Raw genomic sequence first — 12,068 nt, forward strand, 5'->3', positions numbered from 1 at the left:
ATGTTTTTCCACCATAATTTGGCCCAAAACAATCATACTTCATCACCATCTCAGTGATTGTGGTAACCAATCCTCAAATGATAAGGTGTCCCGTAAAAACCTCTTCCCCTTTAAGAATGTTTCAAAACAATCATTGTATGTAGAGGCATTGGTCCTATGGACCACTGCCTATTCAAATAAAATAATAATGAAACAAATAAATCTGTTTTTTAAATGATCCAGTTTTCCTTTAATAAATAATATTAAGGACTACTTCTCCTGTTCCACAGTTTCAAGGTTGTACTTTCTGGCACAACTTAGTATGATCCTCACACTCTTTCATGATGTACTGATATTTTGTCATTCTGATTTTACTGAAAAGCTGGGGATATAGCTCAGTGGTAGAGCATTTGACTGCAGATCAAGAGGTCCCTGGTTCAAATCCGGTTGTCCTCTCACCCTATTTTGATTCTGTTGTTTGTAATTGGGACTTTTCATCAATTCCATTTGGATCATCTTTGACAGAGTCAGTGTTCCCTTGGATATTGCACTTTAATAGCATTTCAGTGTTTCCTGCTCAACACCTGTGAGTAAATGCAGTTTTTAAGACTCGGCTTGTTATTCCCTTTGGGAAATTCCTGAAAATCATTGATCAATTTTGGAATTCAGCTCTTCCTTTCACAGCACTAAACAAAGGGAATGGACTATGAAACCAATTGACAACTTTGTTATACTGTTTGGTGCTTTCTTGTATTGCACTGAAGAAATCGCGTATAAAACTAGGCAGCGAAGCAGTCAATCTATTTCTCATTTCACCTGTGTCTTCAGTCTTACATATATTCCACCTCTTCTCTATGCATGCAAAGTATGTCTTTGTTTGAAGCACTTCATTTTTGTGCAACGTAGGAACTATTTAATTTCTCCTTAAAAGCTCTGCCTACGTGCAAGATGTACGAACTATCATTGCAGTTGCAAGAAGGCTGGTCTGAAGAATCAAGCCATTTGCAAACGCAAAATGGCTTTTTCTGATGTATTAAATGGAAGGTATTCAAAAGGGGTGTTTGGGTGTACCTTCCAAATACCGAATTGTAGTGGTACGTAGAAATGTTTTTCCACCATAATTTGGCCCAAAACAATCTTACTTCATCACCATCTCCGTGATTGTGGTAACCAATCCTCAAATGAAAAGGTGTCCTGTAAAAACCTCTTCCCCTTAAAGAATGTTTCAAAACAATCATTGTATGTAGAGGCATTCTCCTATGTGCCACTGCCTATTCAAATAAAATAACAATGAAACAAATACATCTGTTTTTTAAATGATCCAGTTTTCCTTTAATAAATAATATTAAGGACTACTTCTCCTGTTCAACAGTTTCAAGATTGTACTTTCTGGCACAACTTAGTATGGAAAGGGGCGACCGCTCGGTCCCCCCGAACGTATGGATGGGGGCCCGAACCTCCCGGGAAGCCATTTTTGGGCGGGGTGGGCGTGGCCCGGCTGGTATGCCCAAAGTGGCGTAGCCGGGGCGCGCCTTCCCCCGCCTGAGAGGGGTTGTCCTAGACACCTCGAAGGAAGGCCACGCCCAGTAGGCGTATCGGGGACGGGTACACGCCCTCCCGCAGAAGGATAAAGGAGCGGGAATCCAGAAGATCGTCCTCTTGTTCCTCGGATCGGAAGGCTGCACCCACTCGTTGCTCGTGAGCCCTCGACGGAACAAGCAGCAATTTTGAACGTGGTAATCCTGTTTTTTCTCTTTCAGTTCGACACGGATTTCAGGACCTCGTGGATCGACTACAGGCGGAGGACTCGAAACCATGCCTAGCAAGCTAGCAGGAAAGGGTTCCGAGATGGAGAAGGTGTTACGCCTGTTGTCGAACCGGATGGCTTGTATGGACCGAAAGCTCGGTCAAGTCCAATCGCTCGGTAGAGGTTTGGCGGAGGTAAAGAAACAATTGGCTGCAATGAACGACCCAGGTCAGCCGAAAAAGGTAATAGGCCCGGCCTTGCCGGGAGTGGTTCCCGGGTTAAGGGGGATGCGGGTCAAAGAAAGGGCAGTCTCGGGGGGGGGTCCCGGCACCAGAGGTGCCGACCATCGTCCCCCTAGTACCGGCTGGTAACCCGGTTCAGGAACCAGTTTTAGGCCAGCCTATCCCAGTGGTGATCACCTCGACCGAGGATGATGATATGCCCCCAGAATTGGCCGCACAGTTGACCGCATGGCTTAAAACAAAGGTGGGGGGCACAGCGACCCCGGGAGATCCGGCCGAAGAAGCCAGAGTGTTAATGAAGCAGTTGCGGCAATCGAGAGATGTCGCGAAGGCGAGTGTTCCTCTTGTTCCCTCACAGGTGGCGCCAGGAGTACCAGCAGCTGGTCAAGAGAAGGCGGCGGCAACAATAGCCGATCCGGGTAAGCTCGCATTGCCAATGGTGGGGGAGGGCTCGATACCCTCAAGGCGGGAAAAGGTGGCACAGCACGTTCCCTTGGCCACAAAAGAGTTAATATGGGGAGACAAGTATGTCAACATGTTTTCTTTGTTAACGGACCATCGTGAGATGGAGTATGCTAAAACGCAGAAAGATTTGTGGCACCCTAGTGTATGGCGCGCCAAGATGGCCGAGTTCAGGGTGGAAGAGACGGTGACGAACTGGGTTAAGGCCTTCTCTATATTTACCGCAGTTATGGGGGAACGTAAACCTGATGTTATGACTGAGTTGGTTTGCTATCAGAATCGCATTATGGATTTTTATTCAATGTATGAGGGGGAAGAATGGAAAGGCTATGACATGAAGTTCCGTAAAGCAAAGGAATATGATGCTTCTCTGTCTTGGGATTGTTTGGACTCGGTGTCATGGCACAAGCAACTCCTGCCAGGGGCGACAGGTACGTCCTCGCCAGGCGGGAGCGGGTCCGGAGTTGTCCGCCAAAAGCCCGGGGTGCCCTTTCGAGCAGGCACAAGTGGGGGCTATCAGCCTAGAGTTGGCGGGAAGGGCGGACAAGGAGGGGTCTGTTGGGGCTTCAATCGAGACAATTGTAACAGACCGCAGGGGACATGCAAGTTTAAGCATGTGTGTGCCGGCTGTGGGAATTCCTCACACCCGGAAAGTGCATGTAGATCAAAAAATGGCGGGACGGGTGGAAAAGGAGGACCTAAGCAGGAGTGAGGTGGACCTTTGTAACAGATTGCCGACACCCGTTGATCTCATGGTTATGATTCCGTGGTTAAACAAATACCCTGATCATGTGTCCGCTGGGGTGTTGAGGAAGGGATTCTTACATGGCTTCCACATCCCGGTGGGGGAAGTTCGGGGGAATTCCTTTTGTAGAAACCAGTTATCGGTACGACACAACCCAAGTGTGGCAGAGAAGAAAATAGCAAAAGAAGTCAGTTTCGGACGAGTGGCTGGCCCCTTTTCCTGCCCGCCGGTGGCCGATTTCATATGTTCCCCTTTAGGGGTTGTCCCGAAGAAAGATCCGGGGGAGTTTAGACTCATACATAACCTTTCTGCTCCCAGGGGTTCCTCGGTGAATGATGCCATAGACCCAGAAGTTTGTTCGGTACGGTACGCATCGTTCGACGATGCCGTGGCTATATTTAACCACCTAGGCCCTGGGGCGCTGATGGCGAAATGTGATATCGAATCAGCATTCCGGTTGCTTCCGGTGCACCCGCAGGATCAGCGTCTGCTAGGTTTTGCATTTCAGGGTAATTATTACATGGATAAATGCATGCCCATGGGTTGTTCCATTTCATGTGCATATTTTGAGATGTTTAGCTGTTTTTTGGAATGGGCATTTACAGAGGCCACAGGGCATAGACATGTTATGCATTATCTGGATGATTTTCTGTTTTTGGGGGCAGCCGGTGATATGAATTGCGCACAGGCGCTGTATGATTTCTGCATCCTCATGAATGAATTCGGTGTCCCATTGGCACCAGGTAAGACGGTCGGACCATCTACTTCAATGGAGTTTCTGGGTATTGAGCTCGATTCTGTGGAGGGGTGTTTCCGACTACCAGTAGACAAAGTGACCAAGTTCCGGGCTTCCTTGATGCAATGCCTGGGTGGGAAGAAAGTGACCCTGCACCAGTTACAACAAACAGTGGGTCAGCTTAATTTTGCCTTAAGAGTGATTCCTATTGCCCGCCCGTTTTCGCGCTCTATCGCGCAGGCTATGGGTGGTCTCAAAGAGGCTCACCACCGTACGAGACTGTCTGGAGAGGTTCGCCAGGATATGCGTATTTGGTTGGCATTTCTGGCGGACTTCAACGGTCGAGTCGTCTGGAGCTCCCCGCCAGAGTCTTCGGAGGAATTAGGTCTATGGACCGACTCGGCAGGGAGCGTGGGTTTTGGCGCCATCTTAGGTGATCGATGGTCGGCACAGACATGGCCAACTTGGTGGCGCTCCAACGGCCTCACAGGTAACATTGGGTTTCTGGAGTTATTCCCCATCTGGGTTGCTCTGATGACATGGGCTGATGACTTCAGGGGCCGCTCGGTGGTGTTTTGGTCTGACAATATGACTGTCGTAGATTGCATTAACCAACAGGCAGCACGCTGCAAATTGATTTTGAGATTGTTGAAAGAGATTGTGCTGCTGTGCATGAGATTGAATGTACTGTTCAGGGCGAAACATGTGCCAGGTGTACTGAATCATGCGGCTGATGCACTCTCTCCTTCACATATGCAGGCATTCAGGGGTTATCTGCCCACAGCAGACCTAGAGGCAGCACCATTCCCAGAAGCGATGTGGCTAATCGGTGCCTCGGATTACAAGACCTCGTGGCAGCGAGTCTAGCCCCCAGGACAAGGAAAGCATACGAAGGAGCGTTTCGTTCCTATTGCACATATTTGGGTCCCGTAGGGAGTCTGCATTGGGGTCAGGAGGAATCCTTCCTGGGGTACCTGGTTGCACTACACAGGGAGGGCCGATCAGTGGCAACGGCCGGTAGGCATAGGGCGGCCATTTCCTTCATGGCCCAGGTACATGGCATAAAAGCTCCTACAGGTTCTTTTTTGGTGAAGAAAGCCCTTCGCGGCTGGCAGCGCCTTGAGGGTTGCAAGAGAGATACGAGGCACCCGATTGGCTTAGACAGACTGTCTCTGCTTTTAGCAAAGCTGGACGAGACGTGTTCCTCCCATTACGAAGCAGTTCTGTTCCGGGCAGCGTTCACATTGGCATTTCATGGGGCCATGAGGGTGAGCGAGCTTGTCGCAAGGAACAAGAGAGAGATGGAGGGAGGTTTGTGCAGGGATCACATCCAGATAAGGGGTGATTCGATGGTAATCATGATAGCCAGGTCCAAGACCGACCAGGGGGCTACGGGAGATAGTGTGGTCGTACAGCGCAAGCGTGGGTCCCCCGTCTGCCCGTTGAAGTCTGTGGAAGACTATTTGGCGCTAAGAGCGGCCGCTTGGGGGGGGAGCTTGCTCAGACACAAGGATGGCACCCCACTGACAAGATTTCATTTTCAGAGGGTGCTGGCACTGGCAATCGCTGACGCGGGCATGGACCCGTGCGATTTTGGGACCCACTCCTTTAGGATAGGGGCTGTTACAGAGGCTACAGCCAGGGGTCAGAGTGCCGAGGAAGTGAAACAATTGGGCCGTTGGTCCTCGAATTGCTTCAAGAGGTATGTGCGATTGCACATGTTGTAAGTAATCAATTGACATGCACTCACGTTTTCTGTCTTTTGTTTACTTTGCAGTTTCGCGGGCCTGCCATGCAGGGCGGAATTGGAGGTCGACCCTACATCAAGAGACCAGCGGTCAGAGATCACCGACTGGGGAGAGGATGGTATCGGTCGTGGGCCACTCATACGTGAGGCGCGCCGGTGACGTATTCATGGAAGGTGACGCGATTCACGCACCTGGGGAATACGGGTTCAGAGTGACTTTCCATGGGAAAGGTGGGCTTGTTTTTGACAAATTTGAGTCATTTTTCGAGGGACTTTTAGGGCGGCATAGGTCACCGCCATCTATAGTCATAGTACACCTGGGTGGCAACGATTTGGTGACACTAGGTAGACGAGTGTTGCTAGAACGAATCTTGTTGGCTGTTAGCTGGTTGGCTAAAAGAGTCCCGGGGTGCACGATTGCCTGGTCCCACATGATTCCTAGAAGGAGGTGGCAGGGGGGCCTTTCGGTGTCAGCTCTGAACCATTCAGTTAAACGGGTCAACAATAAGATTAATAGACAGTTCCGTTCTGAACAGATGCATGTCATTCCTCATGGGTGTATCCGGGGTGATCATATGTATCTGAACGATGGGGTTCACCTGTCCAGGGAGGGGAATGATTTACTAATAGGAGATTTTGTTGCATGGCTGAGAGGTTTGAGGAAGCATGACCTATAGGAGGAGTTGGGGGGACCGGATAGTCGGTCAACTATCCGGTCTGTGGCGGTAAGGTCATGATCGGTGAGCAGGAATTTAAAGGTCCCTAGAGTGGGGCGCCACCCACAATGGATGGGAGCACCCGGGGGAAGACGGCCATTGGGGAGGCGGCACCCACTAAGGATGGGGCGCCTAGGGGGAGATGGCCATGGGCCCCTCCCAGGGGGGAGGTGGTTAAATGCCCCTCCTGACTAATTTCCCGGGGGCCGGATATCCACGACGGCGGATAGAGAGTGTGGGGTTGGGGGGGAGAGTCCACGCTGTCCTTCCTACAGAGACCTCATACGGGAAGTCGGACGACCCTTAAGATGGCGTCGAGTAGAAAGGGGGCCCCCACCACGACAAGGGAAGTTGCAGTTGGCAATGAGGGTAGAGCCCTCTGCGCATGCGCCGCTCACACGGTGAGGGCGGGAGTTTGGTAGTAGGGATCTGACACCGGTTAAGACCTTGCCGTTGGCCCTTAATGCTAGGATGTACAATTTGAATTAGAGTGTATGCATTTTCAGGATGTTAGCCAAAAGTACATGACTGCATCGAAATGTAATAAATGTCAAATTGTACATAATGCATAATGATGAAACTTTTATTTAATGTTTTAAATTTTGTTTCATATTTTAATAAATACGGCCGGGAGGGTGACTCCCTCCCGTCTTCCAAAAGTTCAACTATTGTCCGACTTCCCATCCTTGGGGATATGTGTTGGGAGGGGGTGGCGGGCATCCCGGCCATATGATCCTCACACTCTTTCATGATGTACTGATATTTTGTCATTCTGATTTTACTGAAAAGCTGGGGATATAGCTCAGTGGTAGAGCATTAGACTGCAGATCAAGAGGTCCCTGGTTCAAATCCGGGTGTCCCCTCACCCTATTTTATATCTGTTGTTTGTAATTGGGACTTTTCATCAATTCCATTTGGATCATCTTTGACAGAGTCAGTGTTCCCTTGGATATTGCACTTTAATAGCATTTCAGTGTTTCCTGCTCAAAACCTGTGAGTAAATGCAGTTTTTAAACTCGGCTTGGTATTCCCTTTGGGAAATTTCTGAAAATCATTGATCAATTTTGGAATTCGGCTCTTCCTTTCACAGCACTAAACAAAGGGAATGGACTATGAAACCAATTGACAACTTTGTTATACTGTTTGGTGCTTTCTTGTAATGCACTGAAGAAATGGCGTATAAAACTTGGCAGCGAAGCAGTCAATCTATTTCTCATTTTACCTGTGTCTTCAGTCTTACATATATTCCACCTCTTCTCTGTGCATGCAAAGTATGTGTTTGTTTGAAGCACTTCATTTTTGTGCAACGTAGGAATTATTTAATTTCTCCTTAAAAGCTCTGCCTACGTGCAAGGTGTACGAACTATCATTGCAGTTGCAAGAAGGCTGGTCTGAAGAATCAGGCCATTTGCAAATGCAAAATGGCTTTTTCTGATGTATTAAATGGAAGGTTTTTGAAAGGGGTGTTTGGGTGTACCTTCCAAATACCGAATTGTAGTTGTACGTAGAAATGTTTTTCCACCATAATTTGGCCCAAAACAATCTTACTTCATCACCATCTCCGTGATTGTGGTAACCAATCCTCAAATGATAAGGTGTCCCGTAAAAACCTCTTCCCCTTAAAGAATGTTTCAAAACAATCATTGTATGTAGAGGCATTGTCCTATGTACCACTGCCTATTCTAATAAAATAACAATGAAACAAATAAATCTGTTTTTTAAATGATCCAGTTTTCCTTTATTAAATAATATTAAGGACTACTTCTCCTGTTCAACAGTTTCAAGGTTGTACCTAATGGCACACCTTAGTATGATCCTCACACTCTTTCATGATGTACTGATAGTTTGTCATTCTGATTTCCTTAAAAGCTGGGGATATAGCTCAGTGGTAGAGCATTTGACTGCAGATCAAGAGGTCCCTGGTTCAAATCCGGGTGTCCCCTCACCCTTTTTTGATTCTGTTGTTTGTAATTGGAACTTTTCATCAATTCCATTTGGATCATCTTTGACAGAGTCAGTGTTCCCTTGGATATTGCACGTTAATAGCATTACAGTGTTTGCTCCTCAAAACCTGTGAGTAAATGCATTTTTTACACTGGGCTTGGTATTCCCTTTGGGAACTTTCTGAAACAACATTGATCTATGTTGGCATTCGGCTCTTCCTTTCACAGCACCAAACATAGGGAATGGACTATGAAACCAATTAACAACTTTGTTATATTTTTGGTGCTTTCCTGTATTGCACTGAAGAAATGGCGTAGAATACTGGCAGCAAAGCAGTCAATCTATTTCTCATTTCACCCGTGTCTTCAGTCTTACATATATTCCACCTCTTCTCTGTGCATGCAAAGTATGTGTTTGTTTGAAGCACTTCATTTTTGTGCAACGTAGGAACTATTTAATTTCTCCTTAAAACTTCTGCCTACGTGCAAGATGTACGAGCTATCATTGCAGTTGCAAGAAGGCTGGTCTGAAGAATCAGGCCGTTTGCAAACGCAAAATGGCTTTTTTTGATGTATTAAATGGAAGGTATTCGAAAGGGTGTTTGGGTGTACCTTTCAAATACCGAATTGTAGCGGTACGTAGAAATGTTTTTCCACCATAATTTGGCCCAAAACAATCATACTTCATCACCATCTCAGTGATTGTGGTAACCAATCCTCAAATGATAAGGTGTACCGTAAAATCCTCTGCCCCTTTAAGAATGTTTCAAAACAATCATTGTATATAGAGGCATTGGTCCTATGTACCACTGCCTATTCAAATAAAATAACAATGAAACAAATACATCTGTTTTTTAAATGACCCAGTTTTCCTTTAATAAATAATATTAAGGACTACTTCTCCTGTTCCACAGTTTCAAGGTTGAACTTTCCGGCACAACTTAGTATGATCCTCACACTCTTTCATGATGTACTGATATTTTGTCATTCTGATCTTACTGAAAAGCTGGGGATATAGCTCAGTGGTAGAGCATTTTACTGCAGATCAAGAGGTCCCTGGTTCAAATCCGGGTGTGCCCTCACCCTATTTTGATTCTGTTGTTTGTAATTGGGACTTTTCATCAATACCATTTGGATCCTCTTTGACAGAGTCAGTGTTCCCTTGGATATTGCACTTTAATAGCATTTCAGTGTTTCCTGCTCAAAGCCTGTAAGTAAATGCAGTTTTTAACACTCGGCTTGGTATTCCCTTTGGGAAATTTCTGAAACATCATTGATCAATTTTGGAATTCGGCTCTTCCTTTCACAGCACTAAACAAAGGGAATGGACTACGAAACCAATTGACAACTTTGTTATACTGTTTGGTGCTTTCTTGTATTGCACTGAAGAAATGGCGTATCATACTTGGCAGCGATGCAGTCAATCTATTTCTCATTTCACCTGTGTCTTCAGTCTTACATATATTCCACCTCTTCTCTGTGCATGCAAAGTATGTGTTTGTTTGAAGCACTTCATTTTTGTGCAACGTAGGAACTATTTAATTTCTCCTTAAAAGCTCTGCCTACGTGCAAGATGTACGAACTATCATTGCAGTTGCAAGAAGGCTGGTCTGAAGAATCAGGCCATTTGCAAGCGCAAAATGGCTTTTTCTGATGTATTAAATTGAAGGTATTCGAAAGGGGTGTTTGGGTGTACCTTGCAAATACCGAATTGTAGTGGTACGTAGAAATGTTTTTCCACCATAATTTGGCCCAAAACAATCATACTTCATCACCATCTCCGTGATTGTGGTAACCAATCCTCAAATGATAAGGTGTCCCGTAAAAACCTCTTCCCCTTTAACAATGTTTCAAAACAATCATTTTATGTAGATGCATTGGTCCTATGTACCACTGCATATTCAAATAAAATAACAATGAAACAAATAAATCTGTTTTTTAAATGATCCAGTTTTCCTTTAATAAATAATATTAAGGACTGCTTCTCCTGTTCCACAGTTTCAAGGTTGTACTTTCTGGCACAACTTAGTATGATCCTCATACTCTTTCATGATATACTGATATTTTATCATTCTGACTTTACTGAAAAGCTGGGGATATAGCTCAGTGGTAAAGCATTTGACTGCAGATCAAGAGGTCCCTGGTTCAAATCTGGGTGTCCCCTCACCCTATTTTCATTCAGTTGTTTGTAATTTGGACTTTTCATCAATTCCATTTGGATCATCTTTGACAGAGTCAGTGTTCCCTTGGATATTGCACTTAAATAGCATTTCAGGGTTTCCTGCTCAAAGCCTGTGAGTAAATGCAGTTTTTAACACTCGGCTTGGTATTCCCTTTGGGAAATTTCTGAAACATCATTGATCAATTTTGGAATTCGCTCTTCCTTTCACAGCACTAAACAAAGGGAATGGACTATGAAACCAATTGACAACTTTGTGATACTGTTTTGTGCTTTCTTGTATTGCACTGAAGAAATGGCGTATAAAACTTGGCAGCGAAGCAGTCAATCTATTTCTCATTTCACCTGTGTCTTCAGACTTACATATATTCCACCTCTTCTCTGTGCATGCAAAGTATGTGTTTGTTTGAAGCACTTCATTTTTGTGCAACGTAGGAACTATTTAATTTCTCCTTAAAAGCTCTGCCTATGTGCAAGATGTACGAACTGTCATTGCAGTTGCAAGAAGGCTCGTCTGAAGAATCAGGCCATTTGCAAACGCAAAATGGCTTTTTCTGATGTATTAAATGGAAGGTATTCGAAAGGGGTGTTTGGGTTTACCTTCCAAATACCGAATTGTAGTGGTACGTAGAAATGTTTTTCCACCATAATTTGGCCCAAAACAATCATACTTCATCACCATCTCCGTGATTGTGGTAACCAATCCACAAATGATAAGGTGTCCCGTAAAAAACTCTTCCCCTTTAAGAATGTTTCAAAACAATCATTGTATGTAGAGGCATTGGTCCTATGTACCACTGCCTATTCAAATAAAAAAACAATGAAACAAATAAATCTGTTTTTTAAATGATCCAGTTTTCCTTTAATAAATAATATTAAGGACTACTTCTCCTGTTCCACAGTTTCAAGGTTGTACTTTCTGGCACAACTTAGTATGATCCTCACACTCGTTCATGATGTACTGATATTTTGTCAGTCTGACTTTACTGAAAAGCTGGGGATATAGCTCAGTTATAGAGCATTTTACTGCAGATCAAGAGGTCCCTGGTTCAAATCTGGGTGTCCCCTCACCCTATTTTGATTCTGTTGTTTGTAATTGGGACTTTTCATCAATTCCATTCGGATCATCTTTGACAGAGTCAGTGTTCCCTTGGATATTGCACTTTAATAGCATTTCAGTGTTTCCTGCTCAAAACCTGTGAGTAAATGCAGTTTTTAACACTCGGCTTGTTATTCCCTTTGGGAAATTTCTGAAACATCATTGATCAATTTTGAAATTCGGCTCTTCCTTTCACTGCACTAAACAAAGGGATTGGACTATGAAACCAATTGACAACTTTGTTATGCTGTTTGGTGCTTTCTTGTATTGCACTGAAGAAATGGCGTATAAAACTTGGCAGCGAAGCAGTCAATCTATTTCTCATTTCACCTGTGTCTTCAGTCTTACATATATTCCATCTCTTCTCTGTACATGCAAAGTATGTGTTTGTTTGAAGCACTTCATTTATGTGCAACGTAGGAACTATTTAATTTCTCCTTAAAAGCTCTGCCTACGTGCAAGATGTACGAACT

General features: G+C 45.1%; 2 non-coding genes across 2 annotated transcripts; both read left to right on the plus strand.

The window, feature by feature from the left end:
- The first annotated feature begins 7,165 nt into the window (after positions 1 to 7,165).
- On the plus strand, positions 7,166 to 7,237 carry TRNAC-GCA (transfer RNA cysteine (anticodon GCA)). The gene has a single exon. It is a non-coding gene; the product is annotated as a tRNA-Cys (tRNA).
- A 1,008-nt stretch (positions 7,238 to 8,245) lies between these two features.
- Positions 8,246 to 8,317, plus strand: TRNAC-GCA (transfer RNA cysteine (anticodon GCA)). Its single transcript has one exon. It is a non-coding gene; the product is annotated as a tRNA-Cys (tRNA).
- The last annotated feature ends 3,751 nt before the right edge of the window (positions 8,318 to 12,068 follow it).

Source organism: Lissotriton helveticus, chromosome 1_2, assembly GCF_964261635.1.
Source record: "Lissotriton helveticus chromosome 1_2, aLisHel1.1, whole genome shotgun sequence".
Classification (NCBI taxonomy): Eukaryota; Metazoa; Chordata; class Amphibia; order Caudata; family Salamandridae; genus Lissotriton; species Lissotriton helveticus.